The 8,424-nt window shown below is 46.2% G+C and overlaps 1 non-coding gene across 1 annotated transcript; it reads left to right on the top strand.

Annotated features, from left to right (window-relative positions):
* The first annotated feature begins 7,333 nt into the window (after nucleotides 1-7,333).
* Nucleotides 7,334-7,404, top strand: TRNAV-AAC (transfer RNA valine (anticodon AAC)). The gene has a single exon. It is a non-coding gene; the product is annotated as a tRNA-Val (tRNA).
* Nucleotides 7,405-8,424: the final 1,020 nt, after the last annotated feature.

Below are 8,424 nucleotides of genomic sequence, written 5' to 3'. Positions count from 1 at the left end.
TGGAATCATCGGCTCTTTTCTTTCAATATCATCACTTCACGGACCGGTCGCAGACTCGCTCGAAAGGACGCGAGACACTCTGCGCGAAACTCAACAGGGCGAAGACGAAAGGCTCAAAAAAAGGGAAGGGGGACCCTGTTGGCGACAGGGAGCTTGTGCAATGCACAAGAGAACCCAACAATTCTTTCTGGATTTTATGGTTATATCTTTAGCAAGGAAGGGATATGATGCACTCTTGGGAAGAGGATGGCTCATCATGGCCAAAGCGGACCACAACTGGAAGAAAAACACTCTCAATCGAAAGTGAAGGGAAAAAATATATCATTGATCTACGGAAAGTAGTGAGTCAGGAAGTGGCTTCAGACTCTGGGTCCGAGAAAGAAGCACCGGGGGAGGATGGTGAGATGGAACCTGATGAAGAGGGAGTCCTATCAATGGGCTATTCCACTGGTAGATGGAGGATTACGAAATCTTCCACCCAGAGTGTAATGTGTTGGAGATCCTTGAGATCGAGGAAGACAATACCTACCCACCACAATTTGCCGAATACCAAGAAAGGGAGGCTCGGGTAGATGGGGCCCTGGCTCACCAATTTGGAGAAAATGAGGTCGTACAATATGTGGAACCAAAGGTACGGCAAGCCAACCTTGGGGAAGAAAAGGACCCAAAAGTAATACTAGTGGGGGACAATTGGGACCCCGTACTAAAGGCAGCAACATTTAAAATATTTCTCGAATACAAAGATGTGTTCGCGTGGACATATAAGGATTTGAAAGGGGTGCCTCAAGAACTTTGCGTATATCGCATACCATTAATACCAGGGGCTAGGTCGGTACGGAAACGCCCCTACCGCATGAACAAAAATTATGCAGCGAAGGTGCAAGAGGAAATAGAAAAGATGTTAGAGGCCGGAGTCATATTCCGGGTGCAAACCAGCGAATGGGTCTCACCCATTGTCATTTCGCTCAAGAAAGAGGGGAATCAGATCCGCATCTGCGTAGACTTCAGATGTTTAAATGGTGTAACTATGAAAGATCCGTTCCCCATACCTTTTACTGATAGTATACTGGAAGAAGTGGCGGGGCACGAAATTTATTCCTTCATGGATGGCTTTTCGGGCTACAACCAGATCAGCATAGTAGAAGAAGACAAGCTAAAAACCACATTTATTGTGGAGGATGGAGTTTACGCGTATAACCGGATGCCATTTGGATTATGCAACACCCCAGCCACATTCCAGAGGATCATACTACATATCTTCGACAAGATGGCGATTGGAAATTTTAAAGCATTCTTGGATGATTGGTCAGTATATAGCGAGAAGAAGGACCATTTGAAAGTATTGGGGGAGTGCAAGGAAAGGTGTCGTCGAGCACGACTTGCCCTCAATCCAAAGAAATGTCGGTTTCTTGTTCCACAAGGAAGATTACTTGGCCATATAGTCTGCAAAGCAGGGTTGAAGACTGATCCAGATAAGGTACAAGTCATCATGGAAATGGAAAACCCAATGGATGTTACAGGAGTAAAATCCTTCCTTGGCCATGTAGGGTACTATCGGCGGTTTATTAAGGGATTTGCTAAGGTCTCCCTTCTGCTGGAAAAACTCACAAGGAAGGGGGAGCCATTTGTATGGCAAAGAGAGCAAGAAGAAGCCTTCAGGGAACTCAAATCTAGACTTGTAAGTGCACCCATCCTAATATACCCAAATTGGGACAATAAATTTCATGTGCGTGTAGATGCCTCCAACTTTGCCATTGGTGCCACTTTAGCACAGGCAGGAGCCACGAGCTTGAATCAACCTATATACTTTGCCAGCCGCCTACTGTCAAAAGCAGAAAGAAACTATAGCACCACAGAACAAGAGGCCTTAGGGATGGTGTACGCAATACAAAAATTCCGTCACTACCTCCTGGCCACGCCCTTTACATTCTTCATGGATCACCAGGCACTCATGTACCTGGTTAACAAACCGATCATCAAAGGGAGAGTAAATCGATGGCTGATCTTACTTCAGGAATTTACTTTCAACATTGTGGTACGAGCAGGAAAAAGCCATGTAATGGCTGATCACCTGTCAAGAATAAAATCAGGGGAACAAGCAGAAGGGGGAGTGAATGAGGATTTTCCAGATGGCCACTTGTTCCAAATAGCAATCTTACCATCTTGGTACCAGAAGCTTGGACAATATCTCTCCAGAGCAACATTCCCGAAGGAGATGACCCCAAGTGAGAGAAGGAAGTAGGCACTGAAAAGCACAACGTTCCAACTGATCCATGGGCTTTTGTACGAAATGGGCCCTGATGGGGTACTACGAAGGTGAATCTTGGGGGAAGAAATTCCTGGGGTTCTTAGGGTATCACACGAAGGACTAGCGGGAGGTCATATGGGCCCAGATGCTACCGCAAGAAAAATATTGCTAGCAGGGTTGTGGTGGCCTACACTCTATGCAGATGCGCGAGAATGGGTGTCAAGTTGTGATACTTGCCAAAGGGCAGATTTTGTAGGGCCACTCAGGACAAGCAAGGCGCATAGATGCCGATACATAGTCGTGGCTACAGAATACCTTACAAAATGGGCCGAGGCCAGAGCTCTCCCGGACAACACAGCACTCAGCACCACCAAGATTCTATATGAACAGATCGTAACGTGGTTTGGAATATCGATACAAGTCACCAGTAATAGGGGAGTACATTTTGTGAATCAGGTGATACGCACCATGACAATAGAATTCAGAATTTTTCACACCCTGTCAAATCCGTACTACCCAAGGGCGAATGGGCAAGCAGAGTCCACAAACAAAGTGTTGGTATCCATTCTATACAAGACTTGTGGAGTAGAACAAGGGGACTGGGAGGAAAGGTTGGGTGTTGTGTTGTGGGCCTATCGTACTTCTTACAAAGCCACTACTGGGCATACCCCATTCCAGCTTATGTATGGGCAGGAAGCTGTGATGCCAGTAGAGTATACTGTACCGAGCTTGAGAATAGCGGCCCAAAACCGGTTGGGAGATGAGGAGAGCCTAAGGGAACGGTTGGTTACATTACTTCAAATGGAGGAACGTAGGACAGTGGCACAATGGGCCACAGAAGTAGCCTAGAGAAGAAGGAAGTTCTGGCACGACAAGCACCTGAGATGGATGAAATTCTCACCGGGACAGTTCGTGCTCAAATACAACGACCGAAATGAACTCCGACCTGGGAAGTTCAGGGTACGTTGGTTAGGACCCTATAAAATAAAGGAAGTAGGGGCAAACAGAGCTATAAAATTATCTACCATAGATGGCAATCTGATCAAAGACTCAATGAATGGTTCAAAACTCAAAATCTACAAGGAGAGAGAAACTATTGTTGCGAATATGTTAGGGTACGACTTGACAGAATGTGGGACCAAGGAAGACGAGGATGGTTCTAAGTCACAAAAGCTAGGAACATGGGTTCAAAAAAATTGGGAAAACAAGGAAAAAATTAAAAAAAGAGAACGCAAATAAAAACAATATGCATGAAAAGAGAAGGCCATAGAAAGATAATAAAGACCAAAGCAGATATAAAAAGTTTAATATGGGACCAGCAAAATAAAGGAAGGAGTGGTTCGAAAAAGACTAAGTGGAGGATAAAAAGCATCCGGCATGTCAGAAAAAATGATAAAGGGGCAAGAGGGCACATAATTCCTTGCGAAGGCAACGAAGGGGAAGTGACGAAGAGTGGCGCCGCGGGAGGTAAACACCGAAGGAGTGCGAAGGGCGTACGCACCACGCAGAGCATACACACAGCCCAAGGAGAGTGCACAAGGGGCACACGCGGCAGCAGTTGGGGCGTATGCGAAGGCACGAAAGACGTGCGTGAAGGGGAGAAGGGAAGTGGTGGCGCGAAGGCACGAAGGGAAGCGATGGCGCGAAGGGCGTACAAGGACGCGGTGGCGCGAAGGGCATACGAGAAGGCGGTGGCGCGAAGGGCATACGGGAAAGTGGTCGCAAAGGCGGAGGGGGCGTACGCGAGCCAAGGCGTACGCAGAACAGAGCCACGACATACGTAGCGCAAGGCCTAGGCATATGTACGCCTTAGCTGTAGGGTGCACCACGGGCGCGACGACTGTCTTCAAGGCCACAGCATACATAGACTTAGTCGCAGCGTACGCAGTGAAGGGGTAAACTTGTTCCATCACCCTCGCAGTGTAGACGTCGGCAAAGAGTTCAAAGCCACAAAGGGGTCCACCACTACAGTTGCACAATAAAGGAGAAGCATACGCCAGCAACGGACAATATGGTGAAAGGGAGTCACAACAACCCTAGAACGGGAAGTTATGACATAAATTACAAGGCCCGTACTTCTAACAAGCAACCAATGGCCACTCTAGGAACCAGCAAGAAAAGCCAGGAGAAAGCACAAGAACGGGTAACGGTGGAGAACCTCACATTTGAAGGAGTTGTTGGAAGTGAGTGCAGAAGGTGGTGGGAAAGCAATGAGGAGGATCACCCCCTGAAAAATTCATTGAGGAGAGCAGAGGTTGATAAAATCATTTTTATGCCTATCTTCAATTTAAAAGAATTTGAACCCATATTGCGCGCCATGGTCCATGGATATGAGCGGGACAAGCATAGATCAGTAATCGACTATTTGGGACAAACGGTGGTCATTTCTTATGCACCCAAGGAGTTCAGGAAGGTTTTCGGAAATCCAAGTAACAGTGATTCAGCCATGAAACCATCAGCAAGAATGTCTACAGAAGAGAAGAAGCGGCTACTGGAACACATCTGCGGTAAAACGCTAACAGAAGAGCAATGGGACAGTCTATGGCAGAATAGTAATAGAAGGTATCTAAAAAAATCCTACATCACCTCACCAGAGTGGAGATGCGTTGTGGATGTCCTGAAGAGTAAGCTAACAGTAGCACGTCGAGCCTCCGATGTTTCCATATGGATGCTACGCCTCATGTACGAACTAAGCAACAGCAAAATATACAATTGGGGTCGAGCCCTTTCCAGCCAGGTAAAGGAGGCCATGCTCCTTAAACACAAAACCCTGTACATGCCCCATCATATCATTGCCCTCTTCTTGGAAGCATTGAGAACCCAGGTGGCGCCGGAATATAGAGGAGTTTTTGTGGCCTCGAATCGGGTGGAACCCTACAAGCCAGCCATGTACTATTGGCTACACCTGGAAACTTTTACAGTAGTACCCACAGAGACACCCAGGAAGAAAGCAAGGCAAGAACCTGCAGGGAGCACGGAAGATGGAGGGGAGGAAGATCACAACTCTGAGGAAGAGGCAGAGATGGGGGAAGAAGAGACATATATCTCATCTTCATCTGATGAAGACGAAGGGGAGTTCCGTATGGAACAAAGCCACACTATGCATGGATCAGAAGGTGATAAGGAGGATAGGGCAAGCCCAGAAGTTGCAACATTGGAACCAATGGGCATGGTACAGGAAGGGGGGCACGTAGGAGGTCTGCCGCAAGTAGGGCAAGGAAGCCATATGGGGGGCATACCAGCCGTTCCGGGATGGGGAGTAGAGAAAAAGGTACTTTTCAAACCGGCACAGATTCCCACCACGGCACACTTGGTGCCAGGGTTTGCAAGGACCCCATCCCAGTTAATAGACTTGAGGAGACATACTGCAGGGGCCCACACTCTCCATATAAACACATCAAGGGGCATGGCAGCCGCTAGAGGTGTCGCATTAGTAGTGGCACCTATAACTGATTCTCCCACAACCATGGGTGAAGGAAACACAGAACAAGAAATGCACCTAGTTATAGAAGAGCCAGAAGTAGACATAGAGAAGGGAGCAGAGGAAACAGACATGGAGGCCGAAATGGACAGCTTGCTGGCCAGATTTCAGATGGACATAGAGGTTCCACCACCATCACCATCATTGGGGTTAGAACAACAAGAGGAGAGCCCGAGGATTGGAGAAACTAGGAAAGGGCACAACTCGTCTTCACCAGCAGAGGGTGTTAGGGTGTTAGAGGGTTTGAAGCCATTGCGCAGCATTTTCTTTCAGAGTTGGAACTAATGAGGACAGCTACACAGAGGATGATAGATCATTCTCGAAGATCCGATGTGCCTGCTATAGTGAAAGCAGTGGAAGCACTGATGGCATTTATGGCAGAGGGCTGTGAGAGGGAGTTCTCGGAGAAAATGAGAAACCAAGGTTGGCCCGACAAGGAAACTCTGGAGATGGTAGCAAACTGGGGAGTACCACAGATTCTTAATGAGGACAGCTACACAGAGGATGATAGATCATTCTCGAGGATCCGATGTGCCTGCTATAGTGAAAGCAGCGAAAGCACTGATGGCATTTATGGCAGAGGGCTGTGAGAGGGAGTTCTCAGAGAAAATGAGAAATCAAGGTTGGCCCGACAAGGAAACTCTAGAGATGGTAGCAAACTGGGGAGTACCACAGATTCTTAGAGGGCATACAGGAGGAGATCAGGAGGTGATGGGAGCTCTCACTACCATAGAGCAGACCTTTCGTACTACATTCTTACAGCTCCAAGGGATGACCTGAAAAGCGAGCAAAATGGAAGGAGAACACACCTTAACCCTGCAACGAGAGAGTGAGCTGAAGGAAAGAATCAACGCTCTGGAACAAGAAGTGGCACAAGAGAGAACCACTCGGCTGGGAAAGGAATAGGAGTTCGCTGCCTAGGAGAAGGACCGAATGGATGCACTCAGGCTTCTTAAAGCAACTCAGGGGAAACAACTCGTTGCTGAAAGAGATCTGAAGACCCTCCGAGAGCGTGCCACGATGGGAACAAAAACGTCCTCTTGTCCCTCTCAGTAGATAGTTTTTGTTGTTATTTTGTTGTTTTGTGTCGTCTGGAAGACGACAAGTTTTTTTGGGGTGGGATGATGTAAGCCGGTTAATTAGTAAATAAGGCTTTTTGGAAATGTATTAAAATAAAACAATAGTATTAACTTATAACTACGGGGTAGTTGGTTGTCTGACAGGTGATGGCCTAACCAACCGCAAACTCTTTATATGTAAGCTTGTAGCACATTTGGGGGGGCATTCCAGCAGAGATTAATATGATATACATCTGTGTTACATTAATATATCTTGGCATACTGTATTGTGTGTTGTTCGTTCCATGATAGTGTTCTATTATGCTCTGGTGTTGTAATTCGGATCTTCGTGTTTTGTATACTACAACTCAATCCACTTAGGCTACTAACAGATAGTGCAATGAAAGTAAGGAAAGAACCATGCATTAACCAAAGAAAAGTGACAGCTACTGTCAAAATCAAAGAACAATGAATCCCAATCCGGAGGGAGATGACTATTATGTCGGTGTTGGAAATAAGCCAACCGACGATGGACTAGTCCAAGAGGGGCCAGTAGCTCAGTGGTAGAGCACTCCAGCAACGATGGAAGATCCTAGGTTCGAGTCCTAGCTGGTCCATGTCTCAACATGGTATCAAAGCCAGGTCCAAGCTAGGAGCCCCGAGCACACGAGAGGTGTGGCTTAAGGGGGGGTATTGGTGTTGGAAATAAGCCACACCCGGACCGACGATGGACTGGTCCAAGAGGGGCCAGTAGCTCAGTGGTAGAGCACTCCAACAACGATGGAAGGTCCTAGGTTCGAGTCCTACCTGATCCATGTCTCAACATATTAAACTCCATCCATTGAATAGAAGAACCTACAACAATGAGATTTATGACAATCAAGAGCAATAATGGTCATGTTAAAGAATGATGGACTAATGCTGCTGTAACTATCATTTTTGTAACAGTCCAATGTCTCATCTCCTACTATCACATTTCTTTGAATGCTGCAACAAAGAGCCTTTGCTCTGCAATGAGAAGCCAGGCACCATAAAAGGAATGACCTCCTTAAAGGCATGAAGACGTCAAGCATATTCAAGCATATGAAATTTTGGTTGCAGACATGTAAAAAGGCTAATATACAGATCATGAGCAACTATTCCGAGCAGTGATCAGAACGACTAATATACAGACATAACTTCTTGACAAAATGTCAATCTTCACCATCAACAAGAGCATGTTGATTTAGCCACTATTCAAAAGCACAAAGGGCTATGACAGTGCAAGGAAACCCTCAGTCAAAATCCATTAATGCATTGATATCTCATTAAATGTCGGCCCATTCATCAAAACATATACTGTGAGCAAGTATGATACTGCCACAAAGACAGAGAACAAGGGTTTGTAAACCAAAAGGAAGAGGATATGATAACAAATACAGACAATTTGAGCAGCAGTCCTTGAGCTTTTCCATTGTAACATGCAAAGGTTAGATAGAATGCAAATCAAAAGTGTTTGAAGATGTCAAAATCAATGATACTGTTGCAAGTGTGATCAGAGCACCATCCATGATAGGATACAAGAAATGACAATGTTCAAAATGGACAGTGCCTTGTTTATGGTCATTTGGAGAGCATCAGAAAAATCATTGAAAAGG

The sequence above is a fragment of the Cryptomeria japonica genome, chromosome 5 (genome assembly GCF_030272615.1).
Source record: "Cryptomeria japonica chromosome 5, Sugi_1.0, whole genome shotgun sequence".
Classification (NCBI taxonomy): Eukaryota; Viridiplantae; Streptophyta; class Pinopsida; order Cupressales; family Cupressaceae; genus Cryptomeria; species Cryptomeria japonica.
Note: the sequence above shows the minus strand (reverse complement) of the source record. Positions and strands in the feature narration are given on the sequence as shown.